This window comes from Schistocerca americana, chromosome X (genome assembly GCF_021461395.2).
Source record: "Schistocerca americana isolate TAMUIC-IGC-003095 chromosome X, iqSchAmer2.1, whole genome shotgun sequence".
NCBI classification, from domain to species: domain Eukaryota; kingdom Metazoa; phylum Arthropoda; class Insecta; order Orthoptera; family Acrididae; genus Schistocerca; species Schistocerca americana.
This window is the reverse complement of record NC_060130.1, coordinates 45,467,366-45,485,744: the sequence shown is the minus strand read 5'-3', so window position 1 is coordinate 45,485,744 and position 18,379 is coordinate 45,467,366.

The following is an 18,379-nucleotide window of genomic DNA, read 5'->3' as shown; positions in this document are numbered from 1 at the left end:
TGTAAGTTACATTTCACTGCCCACGTTTCTGTTGGTCATAATATATGCACAGTATGTGAGAAGTTGGGACTGTTAGTGTTTGCACGTGTGTTAATAATTCAGCAAGGGACTGGATAACAGCATTGCTGGTTCTAAGGACAATTCCAAAAACTTTGTGAGTGCACAAGTGGTGGTTATGGACTTGCTATATTCTCCGCAAGACTCTTCGATGGTGAATGTGCACCTGCACAATCGCAACAGATGGCTGCTGGCCATCTCTACAAGGATTACAGTGGGTCTGCACCTCTGGTGGCCCACCAATACCATTATCTCTACAAGGACTACAGTGGGTCTGCATCTATGATGACCCACCAACGCCATTATTTCTACAGGGACTACAGTGGGTCTGCATCTTTGATGACCCACCAATACCATTATTTCTACAAGGACTGCAGTGGGTCTGCACCTCTGGTGGCCCACCAATACCACAATCTCTACCAGGACTCCAGTGGGTCTGCTCTGTGATGACCTACCTACCAATATTCTTCAAAACTTCGAATGACTCTGCTGTGGGTTTGCTCCATTGTGGCCCATTACCTGTATGCATGTCAAGAGTCAGCACTGTCTTTCCGTTGGAAGGACAACACTACTTCTTCAAGATTGCATGGAAATCCACTACTTGCGTTCCGTGTGCATTTTCTTCTACTGCTCAGACTTTGAGAAAAACACTACTATTTTACCGTGATGAACGATCAGGACTGTCTTTATAGACTGTGAGAAAATTTGAGCTTTTGACCAACATAGTATCAATAAGTGTGTGCATTTGATTTCTTTGTTATTGTAATTATGAAAAAAATTTTCAAATCTGTATTGGCCACTGCACAATCCAATTTGTAAAATTTTTTGTGGGGAGCATGGAGGCTATGTAAGTAGGCTGTGTAGGTTTTTTTATTGGTAACGCCACCTCTGTATGAAAATCACTGGCTGTGCTGTGTGCAGTCTGTGGCTGCTTTGCATTGTTGTAATACTCGCCATTGTAGTGTTAGGCAGCTGGCTGTGAACAGCGCATAGCGTTGCGCAGTTGGAGGTGAGCCGCCAGCAGTGGTGGATGTGGGGAGAGAGATGGCGGAGTTTTGTAATTTGTCATGAACTGCTATATATATTATGACTATTAAGGTAAATACAGTGTTTGTTCTCTATTAATATCTTTCATTTGCTAACTATCCCTATCAGTAGTTAGTGCCTTCCGTAGTTTGAATCTTTTATTTAGCTGGCAGTAGTGGCGCTCGCTGTATTGCAGTAGCTCGAGTAATGAAGATTTTTGTGAGGTAAGTGATTTCTGGAAGGTATAGTTTAATGTTAGTCAGGGCCATTCTTTTGTAGGGATTTTTGAAAGTCAGATTGCGTTGCGCTAAAAATATTGTGTGTCAGGTTAAGCACAGTCCTGTATAATTGTTCAAAGGGACGTTTCACTTCTAATAATTGTTCACGAACCTGCAGCCTTCTATAGTTACCCCTCTCGCAGAAGAAAGCACGTAGTTCGGGAATCCGTTATCTTGAGGCTGTAAGAAACTCTTAGCGAGGAACTGATATTGCATGAATAACAAAATTTTTAATCAGTTTGTTTACACGGGATGCGACTCGCTTTGTATTAGCAGAATAGGAGAAGTTGCACAATAGATTTTTAAAAAAAGGTTCAAATGTCTCTGAGCACTATGGGACTTAATTTCTGAGGTCATCAGTCCCCTAGAACGTAGAACTACGTAAACCTAACTAACCTAAGAACATCACACACATGCATGTCCGAGGCAGGATTTGAACCTGCGACCGTAGCGGTCGCGCGGTTCCAGACTGTAGCGCCCAGAACCGCTCGGCCACTTCGGCCGGCAACAGCTTCCACTTTACGATTTACACATAATTTCCATTCTTCAACAAAATAATTGACTGCGTATTTGCGTAATTACTATCAAACCGTTCTCAGTTTCACATCCAAATAATCAGAGATTGCTGATTAAGTTGTTAACGAATACCGACCAAGGAGGACGACGGTTCAATCCCGCGTCCGGCCATCCTGATCTAGGTTTTCCGTGTTTTCCCTAAATCGCTCCAGGCAAATGTCGGGATGGTTCCTTTCAAAGGGCACGGCCTACTTCCTTCCCCGTCCTTCCCTAATTCGAATAGACCGATGACCTCGCTGTCTGGTCTCCTTCCCCCAACCAACTGACCAAGGCAGACAAGAGGTCTTTTCTACGAGACTGTCGGACCAGCTCTGATCTCATAGCCAAATCACTTCGCCCGCTATCCAAGTTAGTGCTTCGACTGACTTTTCGTTCCGTTATTGTTTATTATTCTGCTGGTAATTAACACTTTTGAAGTAACAGAATTATAGCCTGCTTTTGAGAGTTGCTTTTGTATGAAATGCAAGAGAAGTTTATCATTCTGGCCCGCAGCAACCAGAAGGGAAAAGGAACCACAATTTAGGCGGTCTTCCTCACGACACACGTGCCGAATAAACCGTCTGTCGCCGGTACCTCAGAGGACACTACGTCACTTCCCACTCCTGCCCTCTCAACGGCTCTAAGAAGAGCGTCTTGCAGCTGAGTACGACGGCTGTGAAGCCACAAGTACTACGAGCGACTCTCACTCCACACTGCCGCTCGCCACCCATACCGTCCCGCATACGGATGCAGCCAGGTTTCGTCATCTGTAGCGATCCGTGGCGGAAAGACGTCTCCATTGACCTGAGACTGCTCTAACACTTGAGATGAAATGGCGTTGCTTCGAATATCGTCGTGTGCTGCAAGCATTCCTGGAACCCTTGTTGCGTTGATATCCAAAAACCTATGTCATTCAAAGGACACTGCAAAGCCACAAAAAACAATAAATGAAGATTGGTGCGTCGGAGACGGCTTCGAAATAAAAACAGAAATGATGGCGCTAAGAAATGGAGGAAGAGCACCAGCATCAGCCGATATCTTCGTACGCGAGATAAAACTGAAAATCGTACCAAGACTTCGAATGCATAGGGAACCCGACTCAGACAAGTGCGAAATGTTCCACAAAACATGTAACAGAGAAAGCAGTGCGAGCAATAATGGCTGTCCATGAAGTAGAGAACACAGTACATTCTTCAGCTTAGAGGTAGCAATGGCACTATTCAGAGCCAAAACCCCGCCAGTACTGACGTATGGCGTGGAAATCGTTGGACCACATCTCACAGTGTAATATCTAACTATACTAGAAAGAGTAAGGGTCACCTATATAAAAAGACGAGACCTTTGTGTACAAAACTGCCCAAAATAACACGATCCAGAGTCGTATACCAGCTGGCGAGGGAATCCTTCCTCATTTGAGACCTACACCTACACTACAGAGATACTGCACAATCCGCTGTACGGCGTTTGGTGGAGGTTACCCTGTACCGCTACTAATCGTTTTCTTTCCTGTTCCACTCGGGAACAGAGCGACGGAAAAACGGCTGTCTATATGTCTCCGTAAGAACTCCATCTTCTCGTATCTTATCTTCGTGCTCCTTACGCGCAATGAACACTGTGTCTTCAAAAGTATCCGGACACATGGCTGAAAATATCTTACAAGTTCGTGGCGCCTCCATCGGTATGCTGCAATTCAGTATGGTGTTGGCCCACCCTTAGCCTTGATCACAACATCCACTCTCGCAGGCATGCGTTCAGTCAGGTGCTGGAAGGTTACTTAGGGAACGGCAGACCATTCTTCACAGGGTGCTGCACTCAGGAGGGGTATCGATGTCGGTCGGTGATGCCTGGCACGAAGTCGGCGTTCCAAAACATCCCAACGGATTCAGGCCAGGACTCTGTGCATGACAGTCCGTTACAGGGATGTTATTGTCGTGTAACCACTCCACCACAGGCCGTGCATTATAAACAGGTGCTCGATCGTGTTGAAAGATGCAATCGCAATCCCCAACTTGTTCTTCAACAGCGGGAAGCGAGAACGTGGTTAAAATATCAGTGTAGCCTTGTGCTGTGATAGTGCCACGCGAAACAACAAGGCCTGCAAGCCCCCTCCATTAAAAACACGACCACACCATAACACCACCGCCTCCGAATTTTACTGTTGGCACTACACACGCTGGCACATGACGTTCACCGGACATTTGACATACCCACACCGTGCCATCTGATCGCCACATGGTCCAATTTTTACAATCCTTACACCAAGCGAGGCGTCGTTTGGCATTTACAGGCGTGATGTGTGGTTTGTGAGCAGCCGCTCGACCGTGAAATCCGTGTTTTCTCACCTTCCGCCTGACTTTCACAGTAGTTGCAGTGGATTCTGATGCATTTTTGCCGCGCTGAGCGGTGTAGGGCGCTGCAGTCATGGACTGTGCGGCTCGTCCCGGGGGAGGTTCGAGTCCTCCCTCTGGCATGGTGTGTGTGTTTGTCCTTAGGATAATTTAGGTTAAATAGTGTGTAAACTTAGGGGCTGAGGACCTTAGAAGTTAAGTCCCATAAGATTTGACACAAATTTGAACATTTTTCATGCAGTTTGGATTTCCTGTGTGATGGTCTGGATAGATGTCTGCCTATTACACATTACGACCCTTTTCGACTGACGGCTGACTCTGTCAGTCAACAGACGAGGTCAGCATGTACGCCTCTGTGCTGTACGCGTCCCTTCACGTTTCCATTTCACTATCACATCGGAAACAGTGGTTCAAATGGCTCTGAGCACTATGCGACGTAACTCCTGAGGTCATCAGTCCCGTAGAACTTAGAACTACTTAAACCTAACCAACCTAAGGACATCACACACATCCATGCCCGAGGCAGGATTCGAACCTGCGACCGTAGCGGTCGCGCGGTTCCAGACTGTAGCGCCTAGAACCACTCAGCCACAACGGCCGGCGAAACAGTGGACCTAGGGATATTTAGGAGTGTGGAAATCTCGCGTACAGACGTATGACACAAGTGACACCCAGTCACCTGACCACGTTCTCCTGTCTTACCATGTGTAATGACTTCTGACGTGTCTGATATGGAGTACCTGGCAGTAGGTGGCAGCACGATGCACCTAATATTAAAATCGTATGGTTTTGGGCGTGTCCGGATACGTTTGATCACATAGTGTGTGTTGGACGCAGTAGAATGGTTTCGCAGTCAGAATTAAATGCTGGTTCTCTAAATTTTCTCAATAGCATTTTTCGAAAATAACGTCACCTTCGTTGCACGGATTCCCATACGAGTTTCCAAAATATCTGCGTTAACACTTACTTGTTGTTCGAAGCTACCGATGGTAACAAATCTAGCAGCTCGCATCTGAACTGCTTCGACGTCTTCCTTCAATCCCACCTGGTACGGATCCCAGACAGTCACGCAGTACTCAAAAATACGTCGCACCTGCGTTCTATATACGGTCCCCTTTCCATGTGAACTACTCATTCCTTGAGTTCTCCCATTAAACCGAAGTCGCCTTCCCTAGCACAGTTCTCATTCTCGTTCCACTTCATACCGCTCTGCAACGTTATGCTAGATATTCAAACAACTAAACTGTGTCAAGCGGGACACTTGTAAGGCTGCGTTCACACTGCCGGCCGGGCCGAGCCGGGCTGACGCGTACTGGCTCGGCTCGTGCCTAGCCAGCTTAGGCCGACGAGTAGTGCATTCACATTGCGCGCCGCGCCGAGCCGGGACGGCGAAATGGGGGAAAATCCACTACTCCGATTTTCATGTTTTAAAAATTCTTAGCGGTATATAAGACTTCGCCACATCGTTTTATGAACTTATTTTTTCCTTAAAAGCGTTACTTACGTCGTGAAAAAAGAAAAAGTCTACTTTTCGTTTCGCGTGATTTCTTAGTTTCGTAACGCTTCCCAACCGATTTTGAAGAAAGTATGTGGCTAAAGAATCTGATTTTTGAACACGTGGTAGTGCAACATCTTAGCTTCGTATTGAATCATTTATCTTTCCATATTTCTTAACAGTCATTGTGAAATGATGCTATTTGTCAACGTTGTGCACTTGATTTACAAATCTTGTAGTGAAAAAGTTATGTAGCGGGTAGCTTACTGTTAGATCCGTTTTAGACCATACATTGTTGGGAATGAAATGTAGCTAAAAGTACCAAAAAATTTTTGAAATGATGATGATACTGATATCTGTCTCTGGTCTCAAGTAATGCGAGCTATTCAGTGGCGTCAGTGCCGCGTCCGCAAGCCACGGAGTTCGGGCGGTTACAGCTTGGTTTAGTGTAGTCATATAATGCAGCACAGAAAAAAATCTAGTTACTAGTGATCAGCGCAGAGCTAGTGCCGGTCCCTCTTATTATTTTAATGGTCTCATTCTCTAGATAAATCCAAATGTATAAGAATTTTTCCCTCGGCTACTGGACAATTCATCTGCTATGCTTTTATAATTGGCCACACGTTGCATCACAAAAGACAAACAATTATTTGTCATCAACATCCGACAATTAGTATGATGTACATTTCGTATTTCGAACTAAAAGATAACTGAAGCGCAATTCTGTAGTCTCGTTGTCTACTTTGACAGAAAAAATAATGGAGAGTTAATGAAACTACTGTAGATCGGCACAGATGTGCGGCGTTTCATTGTTCTTCATTGTTTTTTTTTTTTTTTCTTCTTTGGCGGGCTGCGCTGCACTGTCAAGGTAATCCCCACTCTTTGGCTAAATGGCTGGCGGGAGGCCAAATAAATAAATTTAAAAAGATCTCCGCCCTTCGACAGCTGACAAGCAAGTCAGTAGAAAACGCAGCTGCAGTCAACAGTTGCTCGCCTTTAGCTAGTCTGTGCTGTCGTGTAGAACAATGTCTTCACTCTTTTATTGGTATTGTTTTGACTCTGCAGTAACTCGTCGAGTTTTGAAGTACAGAAGAACGAGGAGGTTATGCATTCATCCTATGAATAGCGACAGACATTTAGGAGAGTTTTTTTCTTTATACGAAGAACTTAAAAACTATCCTGAAAAATTTTATTCAAATTACAGAATGAATCATAATACATTTCAGTATGTGCTGCAGAACATTCAAGACAAAATTTCTAAACAGAACACAAATTTTCGCAGAAGTATATCAGCAGAAGAAAAATTGTGTATAACGATAAGGTAAGATTCGTTAGTAGACACTTTTTGGTTTGCAGTAGAACTTTGTACAGCATTCGCTACCTCCAGTTAATTGTAGTCATGCTTTTGTATTTTAAATTTCACAAACGCTAACCTCTGAGGGGAAGAGAGTTTATGGGACTCCTGAGAATCATTAGGAAGTAATTAGCTTCGTCATTTTGGGTAATGTCTTGCTGTGCCTTCAACGAAGAATCGCAGAAATACTCCTTCAGAATTTTCCAACTTTTTTCTTCTTTTTTCTTCATGATGCAGCGCTTGGCAGTGGTGATGGTTCATCATGTGGTGCCACTGATGACCTCACTGAATTCTTTTCATTACCTTGTAAGATAGACAGATTGATAGGCGAAGAGTTTTGAGATAATGCCCTTTGACTCAGTGGTTTTATCTCCACTGATAAGGAACTGCCACAGCATGACTTTACAATGCATTATCATCTGGTAGGGACACATTTCCGTCCCTCAGTGACACTCATATCTGTCTCCGTTTACAAGTAAATGCGAACTATTCAGTGGCGGCAATGCCGCGATTGCTGGCAAGCTATTGTTGTAAATGCATGTAAATACGGTAGATTAAATAAATGAAATAAAAATAATTTCGCATGTATCATCATAATAAACGTAATTTTTCCTCACTGATTGTGAAATGTGAGGTAACATCTTAAAATAAAAGACGTGTGCAGTCACACTTGTGAAGAAAGCAGGAGGGAGACGTGTGATGTGTGTACTGCAGAAGCTGTAGTGCTGCTCCACAGGCTCGCGCCTGCGGTCGGCTCGCGCCGGCAATATTAAACACTCGGAATGTCGTCGGCTCGGCTCCGGGAGGCTCACGCCGTGTCGGCGCGGCCCGGCCGCCAGTGTGAACACCGCAATTCAGAACCATGTGTTTGATATCGAAGCCATCCGCCAGTCGTTATGTCCCAAGAAGAGGAGAGCAACACAGGATTTACCTGACGGCATTGCCTGCATTCGTCAGTGGAGAAAGGGTGTGTTGAACTTCTTTATTTGTTGTATGGCATCGGGGTATGCGGGATCATAAAAAGAAAATCATAGGGACGGAGCTGCAAGCAGCGTCCGCTTGGTGCACTCCCGAGTCTCAGCGGTCGAGGAGTGCAACAGGCCGCTGATAGCGGTCACGAACATCTTGAGGTGCGCCAACGTCTCGAATGAGGGGATTGGCACAGGCGCGCGACCGTCGGTAAAAACGGCTGGCATTCTGCTGGATGCGGGGCATCACTTCCAGTTCATCAGCTGCATGGTGGAGGTATTGATGCGGAAACTGCGGGTGTACATGGAAGACCCGCCGGAGTATCTTATTCTGTTGCGCCTGAAGACGCTGAATATGCGTGGGAGCCGCATTGCCCCAGGCCTCACACGCATAGTCCACAATTGGTCGTATAAATAAGCGGAAGATGAGGAGGCCATTCCGGATGGAGAGGTCAGACCCTTCATTAAGGAACGGGTACAGCGCACCCATCCGCTGGTGGACTTTGGCACGGACGGCGTCGATGTGTGGCTTCCACAGTAGGCGATCGTCCATGATAACGCCCAGGTACCGGACGGTCTTCTGCCAGGGGAGGGCGGTCCCATAGAGTCGAAGTGGCGGGGCCGGCATCGTCGTCTTCCTCGTAAAGACGATGGCCTGCGTCTTCAGGGGGTTGAACCGGATGCGCCAGCGAGCTGCCCAGATCTCGAGGTCGTCGCATGCCTGCTGCAACCGGGAATGCATGGCGGCATGCCACCGGCTCCTGGCGTAGAGCATCGTATCGTCGGCGTAGACGGCTTTCTCCACTCGGGGCGACGTCGGAAGGTCCGAGGTAAATATAGTATAAAGGACGGGGCCCAGGACGGAGCCCTGCGGCACCCCGGCGACGATAGGTCTGGCAGTGGAGAGAGCCGCGTCAACGCGGACAGCGAAAGTACGGTGCTGCAGGTACGACGCAATGAGGCGCACGTACGCTCGGGGAATGCCAAGGTGGTCCATCTTCCAGAGAAGTCCAGCATGCCAAACACTGTCAAAGGCCTTCGTGACATCTAGAAGAACCGCTCCACAGTACTCCCGGTTGTTGAAGGCGCGAGTGATGTACTCCACAACACGTACAATCTGCTGGGTCGTGGAGTGGCCGCTGCGGAATCCAAACTGTTCCGGGGGGAGGATTTCCCGAATATCCAGGATGGTCCGGAGTCGCTGAAGAAGAAGCCGCTCAAACAGCTTGCTGATGTGCGGAAGCAAACTGATAGGCCGGTAGGATTTTGGGTCCTTCCGATCCTTGCCCGGCTTAGGAACAGCAATAACGATGGAGTGCTTCCACGCTGCAGGGTAGGTGCGAGTCCGCAGAACCCAATTGAAGATGGCAGTGAGATGAACCACAGCCAGGAGCGGCAGGTTCTTCAGGACCCGGCCGGTAACGTCGTCAACACCTGGAGCCTTGGACGCCGGGAGAGCCTTGATGCTTGCACGGACTTCGGCCACTGAAATAGGTGGTATGTCGTCACGGTCCTCCTCCCCGTCCCCGTGGAGGATGGTCTGCACTGCTGCGTCAACCTGGTCGACGTGTATCTGGTCCACATCTTCTTGAAGGGGGGTAAAATTCTCCTGAAAGATGTCCGCAAGGAGATTCGCCTTATCCTCATGTAGATAGGCCGTCCCAGTCGGTGTTGCAAGAGGGGGCATCCGTGTCCTGCGCTTCGTAAAAAAGCGGACCGCATTCCAGTGCATGGGGTCAGGGGTGAACGCCTGCAGTTTCTCAGCCCAGCGTCGATTCTTATGCTGGACAATTGCGGCCTTGATGTCACGGCGCAGGCTGTTGATGTGGCGCTTCAGCTGTGGGTCCCTGGTCACACGCCATTCCTTGCAGAGGCGATTACGTGTGCAGATGTCCTGGAGGATTTCCGCTGGGAGAGCGGAAGATGCGACTGTGCTGGTGCGCGGGCGGGGCGTCGCTCCCACCAGAGCTGCTGTGAGTGTATCAGCAAACTGGGCTGCAGAGGCCTCGTGAACGCCGACGCCATCCACCTGTCGCTGCAGGGCTGCGGTAACTCGACGCTGAAAGCACGGCCAGTCCGTGCGGTTGAGATTGAGGCGGCCCGTACTCTGCACCGGGGCGACGTCCAGTTGAAAGAGAACTGGCAGGTGGTCGGAGTTCAGGGCGTGGAGAACGTCAGCAGTCAGGAACTGATAAAGTCCCCGAGTAATAGCGATGTCAAGTACGTCAGGCCTCCCTCTGCTTGGATAACACGTTGGCTCCACGGGACCACAGACATACGCGTTCACCTCTTCAGTGGCCTGGAGTAGAAGGCGCCCATTACGATTGGTGACCAATGAATTCCAGGCGGCATGTTTGCAATTGAGGTCACCTGCGATGAAATATTTGCCTGGAGTCCGTAGAAGGAGACGGGCATCATCGATGAGGAGCTGGCGGCGAGGGCTCCGGTAGACAGCCATAAACGTGACCGGTCCAGTGGCTGTTTCAACCTGGACAGCAGTGACTTCTATAGACCCGATGGCAGGCGGTTGAATTTCACAATGCGGGATGGAGGAGCGGATGAAAATCGCCGTGCCACCCCCCTGCGTCGGTCTGTCGGTCCGAAAGCATCGGTAATTTGCGATGTTGGAGCGGATGCCTGGTTTGAGAAACGTCTCATTCACCAGGCATATGTCCACGTCATGTTCAAACAAGAACTGCCGGAGCTCCTCAAGGTCGTAGGTGAGGTTGGCGGCGTTATAAGCCACGATGCGGAAATCATCCAAGCGGCGGCGTCTAGGCATGCTGGGCTACTGAAGTGTCTGCAGTAGGAGCCTGAAGGCTGCGTGAGATCGTCGCCTCCACCGTGGCGGCGATGGTTGCAGGCAGGTTGACGATGGCATTGGTCAACTCGGTCACCATCGTGGTCAGATGCTGCAGCAGCTGGAAAACGTCGTGGAGCCCAACAGTAGGCACCACAGTGGGTGAAGGAGAAGCTGGCTGGCGGTCCTGGCGCGGAAGAGGCGGCGGGACGCTTGGCACCTCGGCAGCTGCAGTAGCCCGTGGGTGGGAGACGCCCTTCAGTGCATCGGCCACTGTGACACCGGGCTGGATCCTTGCGGACCGGCGTTCCATGAGGGAGGGCCACGTACGGTTGTCATTGGCCGGCCGTGTGGGCGGCGGTTGGCGCCGCCGGCGGGTATCAGCACGTCGGGAAGGCGGGACGGGAGGAAGACCCCGCTGCCGACGGCTAGCCTCCTTATGCTTCGCGCAGGAACGAAAATTGGCAGGATGACTGCCTCCACACAGGCCACAGACGGGCGGCTCATCCTTGCTTCGTGGACAAAGGCGGCTGTCGTGGCCAGCACCACACTTGACGCACATAGGCGGCATAGTGCAGTGACGGGCCACGTGGTTGAACCCTTGGCACCGGAAGCATTGGACCGGGCCACGGGACTTCCGCAGACGTTCCACGGTGACGGAGAGGTCGTAAATCCTGGTTAGCTGGAATATTTCCCGATGCCGAGGAGTGTCGTGCAGGACGACGACGCGGTGGCCAGTAAGCTGATTGGTCCCGGGCATACGATGGTAATCCACCACCGTCGCGACGAAGCCGAGGTCCTCCAGTTCTTCCTTCAGGTCGTCATGGGTGAGAGACGCCGGAATGTGCTTCAACAGCGCCTTCAGAGTCGGCGGACGGACCGCTGGATAGGTGTACATGGGGATACCCTCTCGCCCAACCATATCCATTACAGTCACATAATCCTCAGTACAGGAGAGGCTGAGTTTGAGGGTATCACCCCCCGTCTGCTTGGCAGTAAATGACTGCTTACAATGTTCCTTTAACCACGTGTGTAGTTGCTTGTAGGAATTCTTAAACTGCAACACAATGGGCGGCACCTTCCGCTGCAGCTGAGGCTGGGACGGTTGCTGCTGCGCCCCCTGCTGTTGCTGTTGCTGCTGGGGCGGTGGAACGCCGTCCGCGCCGTCTTGGATGACGTCGTAGCGGTTAGACGTTGGCACCGCGTCCGTGTCAGGCCGCCGCTGCGGCTGCTTCGAAACCTTCTTCTTTGGTGGCTTCCGGAAACCGTCATCTGCCCCGGTGGCGGCGTCGCCGGTGCGCTTACGACTATGCTGCTGGTGGCCGTCGTCATCTTCGCCTGAAGAATCAGGAGTGCAATCCATACCGAGATCCAAAGTCCTTGCACAGGTCGTCAACAGATCGTTCTCACGGAGGCGTTGCCGGGTCATCATAGGTGGGGGGCCGGATGAGGCCGCCGACGAAGTATTCTCCGCCGGACGGCGATCCGCCACACCCTCAGCCGGAGTAGCGTCCGTAGACATAACGAGCTCTCGCGCGACACGTCCGCTCTCGTCGGAAGACTAACTCCGAATGGCGTGTGATATCGAAGCGGGCGGCGGCCCGGCCAGGCTCGGCTCGGCCCGGCCGGCAGTGTGAACGCAGCCTTATACTGTATCCGAACATTGCAGGTTTGATCCTCATGCATAGGGCTGGTGTTGTCAGGCTGTCAGTGTGGCAGGGGGACGATTATGCGAGGGGTCCATCACTTGCAGGTACAGAAGCGAGGGGGCGGGTTTTTACACAAAAGGGGCGGGGCAGCAGCCAAGATGGCTTACGTATGCGCGGGGGGGGGGGGGAGAGGGGAAAGAGGGAGGAGGGGTGGACGACTTGGGTCACCAGCTGTTGCGGTCAGGGCGAGTGGCGGCTGGGCTCTTCCCCCCGCCCTGAACACAACTCAACTGAACCGTGGCCGCTCGTGCGAAATACTGAGGTTTGCGATCTCATCTCTGACCCGGCGCTTTCAGTCACTAAACGCACCCCGTGGCGGACTCGGCGTCTGCCGGTTTGACACGGTGCTGGCGATTAAAACTTGCAACACCTGGTGCAGCGCGTACCGTGATTTTCCGCCTTCCAGCAGCAACGAAATAATAAGCAGAGATTCAAAGAGTAAGCTCAGTCCTATGTGACGCAAAGTCGCAAGTACATCTCTGCCTCGCTTCTTACGTTTTATTTTGAGACTAGTTCATCCACATCTACTCTGCGCTCATCTTGCGTTGTCTGGCGGAGGGTACTTTGTGCGCCACTGTCGTTTCCCTAGGTTCCTTTCAGAGTATGCTGATACAATACCACACTTCAGAACCGTATAGAACCGCTCGCTCGACGAAAGATCCGTGTCCAAAGAGTGGAGAGTAGGACAGGTCACACCAATATTCAAGAAATGCAGCACGAGTGATCCACTAACTCACAGGCCCATATCATTAACATCGATATGCAGCATGATTTGGGACATACAGTGAGTTCGGATATTACGGATTACCTGGAACAAAAACGTCTATTGACACACAGTCAACAAGGACGTAGAAAACATCGTTCTGGTGAAACACAACTAGCTCTTTGAAACTTCCTGGCAGATTAAAACTGTGTGCCGGACCGAGACTCGAACTCGGGACCTTTGCCTTTCGCGGGCAAGTGCTCTACCAACTAAGCTACCCAAGCACGACTCACGCGCTGTCCTCACAACTTTAATTCCGCCAGTACCTCGTCTCCTACATTCCAAACTTCACAAAGCTCTCCTGCTGTGAGGACGGCGCGTGAGTCGTGCTTGGGTAGCTCGGTTGGTAGAGCACTTGCCCGCGAAAGGGAAAGGTCCCGAGTTCGAGCCTCGTTCCGGCACACAGTTTTAATCTGCCAGGAAGTTTCATATCAGCGCACACTCCGCTGCAGAGTGAAAATTTCATTATAACTAGCTCTTTACTGACACGAAGTGTTGAGTGCCGGTGACAAAGGATTTCAGACTGATTCCGTATTTCTAGATTTCCAGAAGGTTTTTGACAGTGTACCACACAAGTGGCTTGTAGTCAAATTGCGTGCTTACGCAATATCGTCTCAGTTATGTGACGGGATTCAGGATTTGCTGTCAGACACGTCACAGTTCGTAGTAATTGACGGAAAGTCATCGACTAAAATAGAAGTGATTTCTGGCGCTCCTCAAGGTAATGTTATAGACCCTTTGCTGTTCGTTATCAATATAAACGATTTGGGAGACAATCTGAGCAGCCGTCTCCCATTGTTTGCAGATGACGCTGTCGTTTATGGACTAATAATGTCATCAGAACATCAAAACAAATTGCAAAATGATATAGAAAAGATATCTGTATGGTGCGCAAATTGGCAGTTGACCCTAAATAACGATAAGTGTGACGTCGTCCACATGAGTGCTGAAAGGAATCCGTTAAACTTCGGTTACGCGATAAATCAGTCAAATCTAAAGGCTGTAAATTCAACTAAAAAACTAGGAATGACAATTACGAACAACTTAAATTGGAAAGAACACATAGGAAATGTTGTGGGGAAGGCTAACCAAAGACTGCTTTTTATTGGCAGGACACTTAGGAAATGTAACAGATCTACTAAGAAGACTCCCTACACTACCCTTGTCCGCCCTCTTTTAGAATACTGCTGCAAGGTATGGGATCCTTACCATATACGATTGACGCAGTACATCGAAAATGTTTTTTATTATCGCGAAATAGGGGACAGACTGTGTCTGAAATGGTACAGGATTTGGGGTGGACATCATTAAAACAAAGGCGTTTTTTGTTGCGGCGGAATATTCTCGCGAAGTTTCAATCGCCAATTTTCTCCTCCGAATGCGAAAATATCTTGCTGACGCCGACCTACATAGGGAGAAACGATCGCCATAATGAAATAAGGGAAATCAGAGCTCGCATGGAAAGAGACACGCGCTGTACAAGACTGGAATAACAGAGAATTGCGAAGGTGGTTCTACGAACGCCTTTCCAGGCACTCAAATGCGATTTGCAGAGTATCCGTGTGGATGCAGATGTAGACCTGTTCCAGTTAGCGAATGGTTCGCAGGCAGGAGTATTGCGTGTAATCCTTCTTGTGGGCGCCATCTATCTAACTTTTTTCTCTCTCTTCACGAGATACCCATAGCAGGATGCAAAATATTGTCGTGTCCTATGTAATGGGGCGGGAAATTAAAGCTTCACCCCTCTACAAGGATCAGCTCAGTTTGCAGGTAAATGTAAGTTTAATTTAGTGTTTTGTTTATGTATTTGAAATATTTTGTTGTGTTTGTAAAATATTTAAAGTTTTGTATTTTTGTTTTGTGTGTTGTAGCCTCTGCCCGATGTTATTCAGTCTGTATATTGAGCAGTAAAGGAAACAAAAGAAAAATTCGGAGTAGGTATTAAAATCCATGGAGAAGAAATAAAAACTTTGAGGTTCGCCGATAACATTGTTATTCTGTCATAGACAGCAAAGGACTTGGAAGAGCAGTTGAACGGAATGGATAGTGTCTTGAAAGGAGGATATAAGATGAACATCAACAAAAGCAAAAGGAGAATAATGGAATGTAATCGAATTAAGTCGGGTGATGCTGAGGGAATCAGATTAGCAAATGAGACACTTAAAGTAGTAAAGGAGTTTTGCTATTTGGGGAGCAAAATAAATGATGATGGTCGAAGTAGAGAGGATATAAAATGTAGACTGGCAATGGCAAGGAAAGCATTTCTGAAAAAGAGAAACTTGTTAATATCTAGTATAGATTTAAGTGTCAGGAAGCCGTTTCTGAAAGTATTTGTATGGAGTGTAGCCATATATGGAAGTGAAATATGGACGATAAATAGTTTAGACAAAAAGAGAATAGAAGCTTTCGAAATGTGATGCTACAGAAGAATACTGAAGATTAGATGGGTAGATCATATAACTAATGAGGAGGTATTGAATAGGATTGGAGAGAATTTTGTGGCACAACTTGACCAGAAGAAGGGATCGGTTGGTAGGACATGTTCTGAGGCATCAAGGGATCACCAAATTAGTATTGGAGGGCAGCGTGGAGGGTAAAAATCGTAGAGGGAGACCAAGAGATGAATACACTAAGCAGATTCAGAAGGATGTAGGCTGCAGTAAGTACTGGGAGATGATAGGATAGAGTGGCATGGAGAGCTGCATGAAACCAGTCTCAGGACTGAAGACGACAACAACAACAACAATGTTCCATGTTTGGAGAGAGCAGCGCAACTGGCGGGAACAGCATCTTCACTGCTGGAACCAGAAAGAAAATTATTGGCCACTAGGCGTCATGGGTCAACGGCCAAAGAGCAGCAGAAGATCCTGTGACCGGGTTGTTGCGTCGAACCTCCAACATTCAAATAAATAAAAATTTGTAATTTGCCATTGTAATGACGTCACAGAATGTTTAGTGGGTGTTGTATTTTGTTCAGTTGTGTTTTGTCGAGTCTGATGTTCACATCTGTATGTCGCATATACGGAGACAATAAAACAGTGTGTGCTCTAAAGCTTAAATGCGTGTTCGAGAATTATTTATGAAGAGTTATATAGAGGAAGAATTACTACTGAATTTTTCCAATATATTAATTTTCAGAAGAGTTTGATTTCGATTTTTGAATCTTAAACGTTTTACAGTCTGATTTTTATTACGGGAAAAATAAGACAACTTGCAAGAATATAATTTCCAAGAAGAAACAAACGACATCTAAATTAGAAAAGTTTGCGCAAACCAGTTGGACTGAGTGACGTCATTTTGCACAAACGACTCAACTGAATGTGTTTTAATTAGAGTTTCGTTCAAGAATCTTTTATAGAGAACTTTAAAAGAATTTAAATATTTTTTTGCAGTGTTTTGAAAACGACGTAGGTGACGAAGTCTGCACATGGTCATATTTCAGACAAAAATTATTGAGTCTAACGCGTCGTTCACTACACCTGGCGCCGAATGGAGGGAAGTCGGGGGCGTCTGAGGTCGGTCTAAAACTGCCGAGCGGTAGGAGCAAAGGCGGAGGAAGGAATTCCCAGTGAAGGCAGGGTGATGGCTGGGGTCAGCGCCAAACAACACTCGCACAGCACAGCTACGGGAGACGCGGATTCTGGGACTCGAGAGGGCGCTTGCAGCAGAGTCCAGGGGTCTGGTGAACACTGTTTATTAGCGAGCAGAGTAACTACCCCACCGAAGGGTACACTAGAAACAGCGGAGGAGGCAGCTGGATGTGCGGCGCGGCACGTTACTTTTTACCGTCCTGCCAGTGTCCAGCAATGTTCATTTGTCTGGTTAAAAGCTGTAGTAGGGAATACTAGACCACTACTGTCTATACTGTCTACTGCAGGTCGCAACATACATAGAATTGTCCGGTAAACGGGATGTGGCTAGTACTGAAATAAAAGTTTTAACTTGGCAATGTAAATTTTCAGGCGTATTTTTTCGATAAAGATCACAGTTAATGCGGCCAAGTCCGTACTAAGTGTCTACACAATGTAACGCTCCCACGCACGCCACAATCACACACGTAGCCAGTTTAAGGTATTCACACCCGTTACCGAAGTTAATAGAGTTCACCGGATCGTTTAGTTATGAAAATGCTCGCTCGAATGTTGTGCACCCTGCTCTACACGTAATACCTATTCCAGTCTTAGATCGCACAACACGCCACGCGGTTTTAACTTACAGTCAAAAGCAATAATTTTGATATTCCGTCCGAAATTCCACACGTCTTCCACTATACCGTTCAGTTAAATAACCTTTGTACTACTTCGCCAACTCGTAATTAGCATTTTTCCGCGATTTTACAGTACTTTTGTCGGAGCTGCTTTCAATGAAATGTTACTAGTTCGAACCCTCAGCCCCAACTTGCTAGGTCACACCAAAGTCTTTGTTCCCAGCATAGATTGGCGCGACTCTGCAATTTTCTGATTGGCTGATAACACAAACAGCAAATCAGGCTGCCGTATTATCCCGCGCTAACCCGCGATTTACTTCAATGACCAATCATAGTAAAACATTTCTTTCTATGGCAATTGCTAAATAAATAAATTTAGAAAAGTATCAAATATAAAATTACTACTTCCGAAATTACCGATTAATTTGTGTTCTACTCACGATTTATTAGTACCATAAACTGACTGCACATTTAATTATAGTAAATCCCCTGTATAGTTTTTAACTGGTACTTCGTGAATAAACAAAACAATTTTCATTTACTTCTGTTCTTCTTCACTCATACAACACTCACACTGCTAATTACTACACATATAAAACAACTATTATTATGCAAATACATTAAATATTAGTCAAACATTATTGCTTTGACTACGACTGATAGCACTGTCCGTCAACTGCTGACCTCTGCCGGCTACTAGTACAACTACGTGCAGCTCTGTAACTCAGGTCCATGTCAGCTGGTGACATCTGTCGATGAGTCGTGCCTATAACGATATCGTCCTAACAAGTGACAGGAGCGATGCGAAGGCGCGACGCC